Here is a 13,898-nt window from a genome sequence, read left to right as displayed (position 1 = left end):
CAGGCTGGTCTCAAACTCCTGGCCTCAAGTGATCCTCCCATTTTGGCCTCCCAAAGTGCTAGGATTATTGCCATTATGAAATGTTTCATATCAACACCAACCTTATGCACCCGCCACCTACACAAATGTTTTTCAAGTCTTTCATATGCTTAATAATTTTCTGTGTACTTGTTCTGGAAGTGAGGTGAATGTTGCTATCTCTAGCTGCAATTTGGATGTGATTGATTATGTTTTGAATTATGCCTTTAATTTAATGTGTTTTGAGGTTCCAGCTTTAGGTGTGTAGGCATTTAGGATGATTATGTCTTATTTATGAATTTGCCTCTTTGTCATTATGAAGTACTCCTCTTCATATCTCCATATTTCTCTTCTTTGTATGTGCATGGTGAAATATTTCATTCTTTGAGTTAAGAAACTTCTATTGAGGAATACCTTTTATTACAAACATTTACCTATTCTATGTATACAGCTGACTAGAAGCATATTTTGCACTGGGCATTATCATGACAATGTAATGTCATTCTTTCAATATTTACATCTTGTGGATTAGTATTTGAAGTGCAGCTTATGTAGACAGCATAAGGTTGGGTGTTGATATGAAACATTTAATAATTTCACACGTATTTGCCTCTTGTGATACTTCCACTTTTTTGAAATTCAAGTTACTAAATGGTATCATTAATCTTTGCTTCAAGAGCTTAACATTTATTGTAGAACAATGCTTCATGTAATAAATTGTGAGACATTTTTAATGGCACCTTTATTGCAGAAAAATGTTTTCCTTTTCAGGTTGAAAGATTCTAGTTTGAAATATTTTCTTGTAGCACTTTAAAAATGTTGGTCCACCTATTTCTTACTTTCATAGTTTTGAATACAAAGTTTGCTGTCATTCTTGTATTTCTTCTTCTGTTTTTTATTTATTTATTTTTGACAGAATATCTTGCTGTCTCACCCAGGCTGGAGTGCAGTGGCATGATCTTGGCTCACTGCAACCTCTGCCTTCCAGGTTTCAGCAATTCCTGCCTCAGCCTCCTGAGTAGCTGGGACTACAGGCATGCACCACCATACCCAGCCAATTTTTTTTCTGTATTTTTTTTTTTGTAGAGATGAAGTTTTGCCATATTGGCCAGAACTCCTGACCTCAAATGATCCACCTGCTTTGGCCTCCCAAAGTGCTGGGATTACAGATGTGAGCCGCTGTGCTCGGGCTATTTATTCCTTTTTATATAATATGAGTTCACATTCATACATACTAGGGGTTAGGATTTCAACAAACGTTTCTGGGGGAGACCACTCAAAACACAGCACTCATCCTTGGTTATTTCCAGCTGTGGAGCCTATATCAATATCCTGGTGAATTATCTAAGCTGTCCACCTACTTACCCCAAATCCTCATGGTCACATAAAAGGCTAGTATAGTATAATAATTTTTTCTTTCCCTGCTTATCTACAGTGATGAAGAAACTAATATTCAAAGGGAAAAATCTTGGCTTTAGGTATAGGGTAATTCTTCTTCCTATTTTTAAATAATTTCAACCTTTATTGTAGATTAAAGGTACACATGCAGGTTTGTTACATAGGCATATTGTGTGACTCTGAGGTTTGTGGTTCCAACAATGCCATCACCCAGGCAAAGAGCATAGAATCCAACAGGTGTTTCTTCAGCCTATACCTCCCTACTCCTCCCCCCATCTATAGTCCTCAGTATCTGTTGTTTCCATCTTTATGTTCATGTGTATTCAATGTTTGGTTCTCAGTTATAAGTGATAACATGTGGTATTTGGTTTTCTGTTCCTGGGTTAGTTCACTTAGGAGATTGACGCCCTGCTACATTCGTGTTGCTGCAAAGGACATGATTTCATTATTTTTTATGGCCATGTAATATTCCATGTGTATATGTAGCACATTTTATTTATCTAATCCACTGTTGGTGAGCACTTAGGTTGATTGCAAATCTTTGCTATTCTGAATTGCACAGCAATGAATATACTAGTGCATGTGTCTTTTTGACATAGTTAATTACCTTCCTTTTGGTATATACCCAGTAGTGGGATTGCTTGATTGAATAGTAGTTCTATTTTAAGTTATTTGAGAAGTCTCCAAACTGCTTATCACATTGGCTGAACTAGTTAACATTCCCATCAAGAGTGTATAAGTGTTCCCTTTTCTCCACAATCTTGTCAGCATCTGTTATTAAAAAAAAACAAAAAACTTTTTAGTAATTGCTTCTGCTTCTCTGATTGTTGTGAGATGGTATCTCATTGTGGTTTTAATTTGCATTTCGCTGATGATTACTGATAATAAGCATTTGTTCATATGTTTTTTGGCCATGTGTACATCTTCGTTTGAGAAGTGTCTGTTCATGTCATTCTTAATTGAGGTTTTTTGGTTTTCTGCTTGTTGATTTGTTTACATTCCTTATAGATTCTGGATATTAGAACTTTGTCAGATGCATAGTTTGCAAATATTTTCTCCCAGTCTGTGGGTTATCTGTTTATTCTGTTGATACTTTTGTTTGCTGTGCAGAAGCTCTTCAGTTGAGTTAGGTCCCAATTTCTGTCTTTGTCACAATTGGTTTTGGGGAGTTAGCCATAAATTCTTTGCCAAAGTCTATCTTGAGAAGGATATTTCCTAGGTTTTCTTCTAGAATTTTAATATTTTGAGGTTTTACATTTAAATCTTTAAACTATCTTGGGTTAATTTTTGTGTATGGTGAGAGTTAGGGGTCCAGTTCTATTATTTTGCATATGAGTAGTCAGTTATCCCAGAACCATTTATTGAAGAAAGGGTACTTTCCACATTGCTTGTTTTTGTCAATTTTGTCAAAGATGATTGTAGGTATGTAGCCTCATTTCTGGGTTCTCTATTCTGTCTCATTGGTCTATGTGTCTGTTTTTGTAGTAGTATCATGCTGTTTGGGTTACTATAGCATTGTAGTATAGTTTGAAGTTGGGTAATGTGATGCCTGGGCTTTGTTCTTTGTGCTTAGGATTCCTATGTGTATTCAGGCTCTTTTTTGGTGCCAAATACATTTTAGAATACATTTTTATAATTTCATGAAAAATGACATTGCATTTTGAAATGGATAGCATTGAGTCTGCAATTTGTTTTTGGAAGTATGGCGATTTTAACTATTTGTTCTCCTAATTCATGAGCATGGAATATTCTTCCATTTGTTTGTATCATTTCTTATTTCTTTCAGAAGTGTTTTGTAGTTCTCCTTGTAGAGAATTTTCACCTTCTTGGTTAGATGGATCCCTAGGTATTTTATTTTCTTTGTGGCTAGTGTAAATAGGATTGTGTTCTTGATTTAGTTCTCAGCTAGAATGTTAGTGGTGCATAGAAATGTTACTAATTTGTGTATATTTTTTTAATCCTGAAACTTTATTGAATTTGTTTATCAGTTTCAGGAGCCTTCTGACAGAGTCTTTAGGGTTTTCTACGTATAAAATTATTTCATCAGCAAAGAGAGACAGTATCACTACTTCTTTGCCAATTTTAATTTTTATTTCCTTCTCTTGCCTGATTGCTTTGGCTAGGACTTCCAATACCATGTTGAATTAAAATGGCGGGAGTGGTCATCCTGGTCTTGTTTCAGTTCTCAAGGGGTATGGTTCCAGCTTTTGCCCATCAATATGATGTTGGCTGTGGGTTTGTCATAGATGGCTCTTAATATTTTGAGGTATGTTCCTATTGACAGTTTTTATCATGAAGGGATGTTGGATTTTACAGAAAGCTTTTTCTGCATCTATTGAGATGATCATATAGTTTTTGTTTTTAATTATGTTTATGAGGTGAGTCACATTCGTTGACTTTGTAGGTTGAACCAACCTTGCATCCCAAAAATAAAGCTTACTTGATCATGTGAATTAACTTTTGATGCACTGACAGATTCAATTTGCTAGCATTTTGTTGAGGATTTTCCTGTCTATGTTCATTAAGGATATTTAGTTGTAGTTTTCTTTTTTTCATTATGTCTCTGACAGATGTTGGTATCATGGTGATGATGGCTTCATAGAATGAGTTAGGAAGAAGCCCCCACTCCTTGATTTTTTCCAAAAGTTTCAGTAGGATCGGTATCAGTTCTTCTTTGTATGGCTGTTGGATTTTGGTTGTGAATCCATCTGGTCCTGGGCCATTTTTAGTTAGTAGGGTTTTTATTACTGATTCAATTTCTGAACTTGTTATTGGTCTGTTCAGGTTTTCACTTTCTTCCTGGTTGAAATATGAGAGATTTTGTGTTACCAGGAATTTATCCATTTCTTCTAGGTTTTCTAGCTTGTTTGTATAGAGGTGTTCATAATAGTCTTTGACGATCTTTTCTATTTCTGTGGGATTGTTCGTAACATTGTTTTGTCAGTTCTGTTTGTGCTTATTTGGATCTTATCTCTTTTTCTTTGTTAATCTAGCTAACAGTCTATGAATTTTGTTTATTTTTTTTCAAAGAAAAACTCTTGGTTTTATTTATCTCTTGTATGGACTTTTTGGTCTCAATTTATTCAGTTCTCTCTGACTTTAGTTATTTCTCATCTTTTGCTGGCCTTGGGTTTGGACTGTTCCTTTTTTTTAATAGTTCCTCTAGATGCAGTGTTAAGTCACTAATTTGAGATCTTTCTAAACTTCTGATGAGGCATGCATTGCTATAAATTTTCCTCTTATCACTGCTTTAACTGCATCCCAAAGGTTTTGGTAGGTTTGTTTCTATTTTTATTAATTTTAAATAATGTTTTGTGATTTCTGCTTTAATTTCATTGTTCACCCAAGAGTTCTCAAGGGGTACGGTTCCAGCTTTTGACCATTCAATATGATGTTGGCTGTGGATTTGTCATAGATGGCTCTTAATATTCATTTAGAAACAAGTTGTTAAATTTCCATGTTTTTCTGTAGTTTTGAGATATCATCTTGGTATTTTTTTCTATTTTTATTGTGTGCCTTGTTATGATTTTGATTCTTTGAATTTATTGAGACTTGCTTTGTGGCCAGTCTTAGAACATGATATGTTTTTTGTGTGTGCAGATAAGAAGAATCTATATTCTGCAGTTGTTGGGTGGAGTACTCTGTAGATGTCTATGAGGTCCAATTGGTCAAGCGTTGTCTTTAAGACCAGAATTTCTTTGTTAGTTTTCTGTTTTAGTGATTCATCTGACGTTGTTAGTGGGATACTGAAGTCCCTTACTATTATTGTGTGGCTGTCTAACTCTTTTCATAGGTGAAGAATAACTTGTTTTATGAATCGGGGTGCTCCAAATTTGGGTGCATATATATTTAGAATAGTTAAGTCTTCTGCCAAATTGAACCCTTTATCATTTTGTAATACCCTTCTTTGTCCTTCCTGATTGCTGTTGATTTAAAGTGTGTTTCATGTGATATAAGAATAGGAATGCCTTCTCTTTGTTTGTTTCCTGGTTGCCTGTAAATGTTTCTCCACCCTTTCACTTTGAGCCTGTGGGTGTCATTACATGTGAGATGGGTCTCTTGAAGACAGCAGGCAGTTGGCTCTTGGCTTTTTATCCATGTTGCCACTCTATGCCTTTTATGTGGGGAATTTAGGCCATTTAAATTTCTTCTCCTGATATATCCTTTTTATATTTTTATGATTGCCTTTTAAAATATATTGAATGGTTGTAATTCCAGGGAAATGTCTTTCAGAACAGTATTTATTCCTATCTACATGTTTTGGAGAGTGCACTAGGGGACATTGAAGTTTATTTCCTGAAAAGAGTTTAATTTTAAAATGTATTTTATTTAATAACTCAATGATTCAGGGAATGTCTAGGTATTTCAGAGATTGTTTTAGACAGTTTGTTTCCTTGTGATATGTGACCACTTCATCTAAGGTGAATAATGTCTTCATAATGTCCACTTAGAATCTTTTGAATTCTGTAGGATCTGTACTGATGTCATTGTTTCCTTTCTGATATTGGTAATTTTCCTGGGGTAGGATTCTTAGCTCCTCCTGAGGTCCTGCCTCTAAAATTCAGGGAACAATGAGTCAGATTAGTACTCTGATTTCAAAGGGAAAGCTGATCATCTACCATTTTTTGTTTATGTAAATGGACACATTAACATCCCTTGTCTGAACCTTAGTTATTTTGTTTGGAGCATTTTGCTATAAATCTCACTTCTCAGAGTGGTTGTGGGGCTTGATGTGGCTGGGGTATGGGATGAGCTTAAACATAATTTATTTCCAGACCAGGTTAAGGCACGAAGGGGTTGGGACTTGTTAGAATCCTGTTGTTGGACTCCGCAGTAAGGGTAGACATTTGAGGCACCCAATCAAAAACCTCAGTTGTTCCTAGCACTGAGAAATTTGATAGAATGTTTCTAAAACATTATTCATGGTCTAATGCACAAAAAGTAAAGTGATAGCCCTGGAAGTAGACAAGAAACCATAAGAAAAAAGAGAGAGCAAAGCTCAGTGGTCACCAGTGCCTGGGACCATCAAGGGGTTATTAAGGAGGAAGTTTCCACCTCTGTGGGGAACAGAAGAGGATCCCTAGGGTCCTCACACACAGGGAGTGAGCCAAGACTCTGGGCAAGGCTGGAAGCTCTGGGTCTCCTTCTGTGAGATTTTTTTTTTTTTTTTTTTTTTTTGAGACGGAGTCTTGCTCTGCCACCCTGGCTAGAGTGCAACGGCGCGATCTCAGCTCACGGCAACCTCTGCATAAAGTGGTATGTATTTAAGGCACACATTAGACAAATTACTAAGTATTTACTAGATAAGAAAAAATTATATCTGAATCTTTTCAAATTGCCATCTTATGCATTATATTCTCTTTTTATAGTGCAATTTCTTAATAGTTAATGCCAGAAGATTTTTTTTCTTTCTTTCTTTTCTTTTTTTTTTTTTTTGAGACAGAGTCTCACTCTGTTGCCAGGCTGGAGTGCAGTGGCACGATCTCGGCTCACTGCAACCTCCGTCTCTCGGGTTCATGCCATTCTCCTGCCTCAGCCTCCTGAGAAGCTGGGACTACAGGCACCCTCTACCATGCCCAGCTAATTTTTTTTCTTTTGTATTTTTAGTAGAGATGGGGTTTCACCATGTTCGCCAGGATGATCTCTGTCTCTTGAACTCGTGATCCACCCACCTTGGCTTCCCAAAGTGCTGGGATTACAGGCATGAGCCACTGCACCTGGTCGCCAAAAGATATTTCTAAAAACCTAAATACCACTTGAAATGAATAAGACCCTCAATAATTCATGGGATATACATGTGAACTTATGACATATGATGAAATAAGCAGGTTACAAAATTGTAATATATCAAGCAAGGTAGAAAGCCATGGCAGAAAAAGAGACAAGCATTTTCAAGATCAGGAATGAAAGAGGGGAAACAGTACTGTTGATTTTACAGATTTTACAAAGATATCTTACGTGTGTTTTCCTAAATAATAAATGTGCCCTCCTTTTGACCTTTATGTAATGAAATAACCATGCACACATTTTCAAATAATACTTCATTTACTTGACTTTATGCTTGAAAACTGAAGTATGGTGCTGTTTGTTATTTTCATTTATGCATTTTACTACCTTGTAATATTCCACTGAGTCTATTTACCATACTATGTTTATTTTATTCATAGGTGGACTTTGGTATTTTATAGCTTTGGCTAATAGGAACAGCATTCCTATAACAGCTGTGAGTGTATCATGACACATAAGTAGACATTTATCTCTAGGGTACATAATTAAGAAGGGTCACAGCCATGTGCCTCCTCTTTTTAACTAGATAATTCCAATACACTTCCTTAATTGATTAAAGCAATTTGTACTTTTACTATTAATGTACTAAAATTCTACATGTTCAATATTCTTTCCAAAAAATGATTTTGCTACTTTTCTCTTTTCTTGAGACTGAGTCTTGCTCTATCACCCAGGCTGTAGTGATCTCGGCTCACTGCAATCTCTGCCTCCTGGGTTCAAGCGATTCTAGTGCCTTGGCCTCCCAAGTAGCTGGGATTACAGGCAGGTGCCACCACATCCGGCTAATTTTTGTATTTTTAGTAGAGATGGGGTTTCACCATGTTGGCCAGGCTGGTCTCGAACTCCTGACCTCAGGTGATCCTCCTGCCTCGGCCTCCCAAAGTGTTGGGATTACAGGCATAAGCCACCACACCCGGCCTATTTTTTTCTTTTCCCTCCATTGTGCTATGCTTTCGACATTACAATTTTATTGAAACTACACCATAAGAATGAAGCAGAAATTATTATAACCCTTAAATAAACTTTACAACTGGTTCATACTCATGTGTGAACGACAATTCTTTTGACTACTTCCCAACTGTGCATTCAATGGCGTCATATGGGCACCCTGAAGTTGGCCATAAAGGACGTATTTATACCACACTAAGTAGCAAATACTATAAATCAGGGGCTTTATATGTTCAGAGTTTTCTTAAGAAAATAATTTTTTCAGAGAGCCAGTTTAACAGCATACCATGAGGCTGAGCCTTCGAGCGTTAGTGTGCTCATTCTGAGAGATGATATTTCTGGACAAAGTACACAGGTATCATCCGATGAAGAGTGAAGGGAATTCAGGGTCCAGAGAGGGGGCTAGGGCATCATTTCAGACTCATATTTCCTTTTTTTTTTTTTTTTTGGAGATGGAGTCTTGCTCTGTTGCCCAGGCTGGAGTGCAGTGGCAAGATCTTGGCTCACTGCAACCTCCGCCTCCCGGGTTCAAGCTATTCTCCCGCCTCAGCTTCCCAAGCAGCTGGGATTACAGGTGCTCACTACCACACCCAGCTAATTTTTGTATCTTTTAGTAGAGACAGGGTTTCACCATATTGGCCAGGTTGGTCTCGAACTTCTGACCTCAAGTGATCCGCCCACCTCAGCCTCCCAAAGTGCTGGGATTACAGGTGTGAGCCACTGTGCCTGGCCTCAGACTCATGTTTCAAAGTCCCAAATACAAATTTGCCCACCTATTCCAGTTATTTAATCCAGATCTATGCTCAGAACTGAAAAGATGGAGAATCAATAGTTCACTTTAGAGAATGTGGTAGTTGGAAACAAAGACAAATATATTACATGACAGTGGACCAGAGCACGCGATCGCAGGGGTGTGGATGCAAACCCATCATGGGGGATGTGCCTTCACATCACACAGAGCAAAAGGAAGGGAGGGGCAGGCACGGAGGGTCCACAACAGCAGGGCTGAAAGCACTGCCATTTAATGGAAGTTTAATAGAGGAAGCGTTCTCTACAGGCACCCAGACATCTTCCTGAACCTGACCCAAGCCTCCCCTTCTCGACTTTCTCAGTAGACGGTTTCCCGAATGATGGTCCAGACTTTCTTCCAGAACCTCCTGGGACTATCAGATTCATTGCCAAGGCTCTAGCACTCTGAAGGGTGCATTGTTCTCTCTTGTGTTTACCTCCTGGCTGCATCTTGGGGGCTTCTCTGGCTGTGCCAATCCTAAAGCAGCAGAATCCCGAGGACCACCAGGACCAAGCCAGCCACAGCCATGCGGATGAGATTCTCCACTGTGTAATCCTGGGGGTGTGAGGCTGGGGATGGTGGACAAAGAGGTCACAGAGGTCAGGGCAGATCAGCATCACCCAGGACCCCTGGATGTCCACCCAGGGCACCCACCTCCCCTTCACAGGACCCGACCCTCTGTGCCAGCCCCATAACTGAGAGCATCTCCTTACTCACCAGTCTTGGAGTCTGTCTTGTTTTGCGATGGGCTGAGGGTCTCAGCTGCTTCTGAGAATCAACCAAAAAGGGGGAGGTGTGTGAGGAGTTGAAGAGACTTAAGCCAGCATGTCCCTCAGTTGCTGCATTCCTTTGTGTCTACACTTCTCCTAACTGTTCTGTAGTTGTGTGATAGAACCTTTCCCTGCTGCGGCAGAGGTACATTCGCATACATGCATACATATATGCATAGGTGTAAATATGTGTGTATACATAATATGTGTTATGCATATGTGTATACATAATATGTATTATGCATATGTGTATACATAATATGTGTTATGCATATGTGTATACATAATATGTATTATAAGATATAGTGTGAGTATATATAATATCTAATATATAATAATATATATAATAGTGTGTGTATACATATAAATATATAATAAGATATGTAATAGTGTGTGTATATATAAATATATAATACATAATATATAATAAGATATATAATAGTGTGTATATATAAATATATAATACATTATATATTATAAGATATATAATAGTATGTATATATAAATATATAATACATAATATATAAGATATATAATAGTGTGTGTATATATAAATATATAATACATTATATATTATAAGATATATAATAGTATATATAAATATATAATACATAATATATATTATAAGATATATAATAGTGTGTGTATATATAAATATATAATACATAATATATATTATAAGATATAATAATGTGTGGGTATATATAAATATATAATACATAACATATAAGATATATAATAGTGTATATATAAATATATAATACATTATATATTATAAGATATATAATACATTATATATTATAAGATATATAATAGTGTGTGAGTATATATAAACACATATATATATATTTGAAGTGAGAAGAGTATTATATAATTTATAAACAAACAAGTTTGTCCTCCATTTTCTTGCGGTTAATGTAATTATTATCAATAAATCAGAAGAGATCATTTCAGAAAGGATTGAAAGGGAGTGTGTCTGTGGTAAGTTAATAGGAACTAAAATTAGCATACTCAAACCAATAGCTTTCTCATCTATACTTAACTAATTTTAGAAAATAGAGAGGAATCAAAGACTTTCAAATTATTCAAGTAGTAAAACAATGCTTAAAATTCACAATGTCCACAATTTTTATGAATACAACTTCAAGCATCTGCAAAGTGTATAAAGTTTAATTTTAAATGTATCGGATAAAAAGACTTTATTAATGAGAAGTTATTCTCCATCATGAATGCACATATTTAATTTAATCCCAAAGAAAATCAGAGCACAGTTATTTTACATCATAACGCTACCTAACAAATTAAATGTGTAAATTATAAATGCCAGCATTGCTTTGAAATCTTCAGAAACAGAAAAAGAAACTAGATATGTGGACATAAAAAATAAAGGACAGAAAGGAATTGCACACGAAGTTTGCTGTTGAATATTTGCCTGCATTGCTGCAGTGAGCAGGTGCACGATCTCCCCTTCGTCTCAGGTATGCACTGAGTATTTTGGGGCCGCCAGGGGAGCCCAGGTGGGGAGTGGGTGGGGCCTCCATCTTCTACCCTCAGTCTAAGCATGATTCCTCCAAGGTTTCTCCATATCTCATTTCAGCCCTCCCTGGCCTTTAGCCCTATCTGAGGTCTCTGGGGTGGGAGCCCATGATTAGAAGGTCCCTGACTATTTCCACCCTCTCATGGGCTGGGCCCTCCCCTGCGGACCCTCCCCTTTTACTCCCTTCTTTCCTTAGCATCCTGAGCTCTCCTGGGGGCAGGGCCTGAGCTGAGGTTTGAGCTCAGAGAGGACAGGGTCAGCGGCCTCACCTGAGACCACGAGCTCCAGGGGGTCACTGGGGTGAGACAGCAGGTAGGGGAAGAATCTGCGTGAGCTGTAGCACCTGTAGGTCCCTGCGTAAGCTGAGGTCACAGGACTCATGGGGAATTCAGCCTGGTGCTGCTGAGCTTGGTGCTGTGATCTCAGACGCAGTGGGTGATGGGCTGCCCCCTCCTTGGTCAGAAGGAAAGTGTCCAGCTGCTCCCGTGACTGACACAGCAGGGTCACGTTCTCTCCTGAGGCCACCGTGCGGCCCAGCTGCACCGAGAGGGAGGGTCTGTCAGGGATCTGTCCTGGAGAGAAGAAGGATGGGTGAGGGGCTGCCCCACCTTGTTCTGAGCTGAGACCTCCCCAGGCCTCTCTCTGGGACCCTCAGTCTCTGTCTCTGTTTTCTCTGAGTCTCCCTCTCCCCGCCCATCCCCTGTCTCTGTCTCTCCGTCCCTTGGGACCCCCACCCCTCATCCCGGCCATCACCACCTGGGCTCCCCCAGCAGGGCCTGTGCGGAGCCTGGGTCCCTGACTGAACCCGCTGGGCTCCTCACCTGCGATCAGGATGTCCAGGGGGTCGCTGGGGGCCGACCACTCAGAGGAGACGTTGTGTGCACCGTAGCATCTGTACTGGCCCCCGTGGGAGCCCCTCACAGGGCCCAGGGTGAAGTTGGCCTGGAAGAGCCCAGCCTGGGGCTGCCGGCCAGAGCCCTGGACAAGGTCATGTCCCCTCTCCTTGTACAGAGTGAATTTGTCGTAGCCGACATCAGAGCCACACTGCAGGGTCAGCTTCTCCCCAGGGGCCACGACAGGGCCCTGCAGGGTCAGGAGGGAGGGCTTCCTAGACACGCCTGGAAGGAAAGAAGAGTCGGGACTAGGAGGGCTGGTTCCTCCCACGCCCCTTCCTTCTCCCGTCCTGGCCCTGCCTGTCTCACTGTCTCTCACACTCAGTGTCTCTGGGCTCAGGAGTCCCAAACTTCCCTTGTTCCACCCTCCTACATGGGGCTCCGTGAGAGTAAGTTCTCAAAAATAAATAGGGCAAGGAGGAAGACATCCATACCTAAGACCAGGATCTCCATGGTATCGCTGGGTTCCGACCACACCCAGGAGATGTTTGTGTAATGCCCATAGCATCTGAACATCCACCGGTGACTGGCAGTCACATGACCCACAGGGAACAGGGCCAGGGACAAGGGACAGCCCCTTGGAGAGTTCCTGTGAGTCCAGCATCCAGGAGAGCTTGTTTTCTCCTTCCTCAATCAAAATGAACCTGTGAAATCCCACCCTTGAGCTACACTGGATGGTCACGTTCTCTCCTGAGGTCACCACAGGGCTCGGCAGGGCTGAGAGAGTGGGTTTTCTGTGGGCTCCTAGGAGAGAAAGAGACACTGTCTTAAATGGGGCTCACGCGTCCCACATCATCCCCCAGGGCTGAGTTAATAGAACGGAGATGCCCTTGAGAGCCGACCCCCTTCCTGCAGGCAGCGCCTGGGGCTGGGACCCCTGAGTGTCCTCTCACCTGTCACCACCAGCTCCAGGGGCTCGCTGCGCTCTGACCAGCCTGCAGGGCTGAGATAGTGACAGTGGTATCTCCCTGCATGGTGCTCTCTCATGGATGGGATGAAGAAGTTGGTCTTGTTCCTGGGCTCTGGTGGGCTCTGTTGGTACCAGGTCATGGGGCTTCCTTCCTTGGTGAGATAGTAACCTGGGTATCCAGGGTCCTCTGGCACCAAAGGGTCATGGGGCTCTCCCAGGTAATCACGGAGCCTGGCTCAGCCCAGAGGCTGGGTTTGGGGAGGGTCCCTGAAAGAAACCACAGGCTGGGGTCCACAGACCTCCCTGGCTCCTCATTCCCAGCTCAGGTCACGGACCCTCTTGATTTTCTCACCCTCAGTTCAGAAGCCCCTGAGATGACAGTCCAGGTGCTGAGTGTGAGGTCGGGCATGGGAGGTTAGCAGAGACTCACCTGCAGGTGCTCGGGCTTTCTGGCTCAGACTCAGCCATGGAGAAGAGTTTCCTGTGGGGGATTTGGAACACAGAGGTGTGGCTGCTTCCCTTCCTGCTGGAGCACCAGTAGCCACTGGAGCCCTGAGGCTCTCTGGTGAACAAGGCTGCTGTGGGACCCTCCCCACCTCAGCGCAGTGCCCCTCCTGTCTCTCGTCTCTCCACCACTGACTGAGGCACAGAAGAACAGTGAGGATGGACACCATGATGCCTGCTCTGTGTGCTCCAGCTGTGGGACAGGTGACCACATGGCCCTCCATGACAGACAGATGCACGGATGTGGTTAAGTCAGAGCCTGCTGCTGCCTGCCTGGGTCCCCAGAGCTGTGAACCCACAGGAAGTGGACAGCCCCTTGCTAGGCCTGTCTCTGATTCCCCCC

At 41.0% G+C, this 13,898-nt stretch overlaps 1 pseudogene; it reads right to left on the bottom strand.

The window, feature by feature from the left end:
• Positions 1 to 9,323: 9,323 nt before the first annotated feature.
• LOC100993689 (leukocyte immunoglobulin-like receptor subfamily A member 4) lies at positions 9,324 to 13,366 on the bottom strand (annotated as a pseudogene).
• Between the last annotated feature and the right edge of the window lie 532 nt (positions 13,367 to 13,898).

The sequence above is a fragment of the Pan paniscus genome, chromosome 20, assembly GCF_029289425.2.
Source record: "Pan paniscus chromosome 20, NHGRI_mPanPan1-v2.0_pri, whole genome shotgun sequence".
Lineage (NCBI taxonomy): Eukaryota > Metazoa > Chordata > Mammalia > Primates > Hominidae > Pan > Pan paniscus.
Note: the sequence above shows the minus strand (reverse complement) of the source record. Positions and strands in the feature narration are given on the sequence as shown.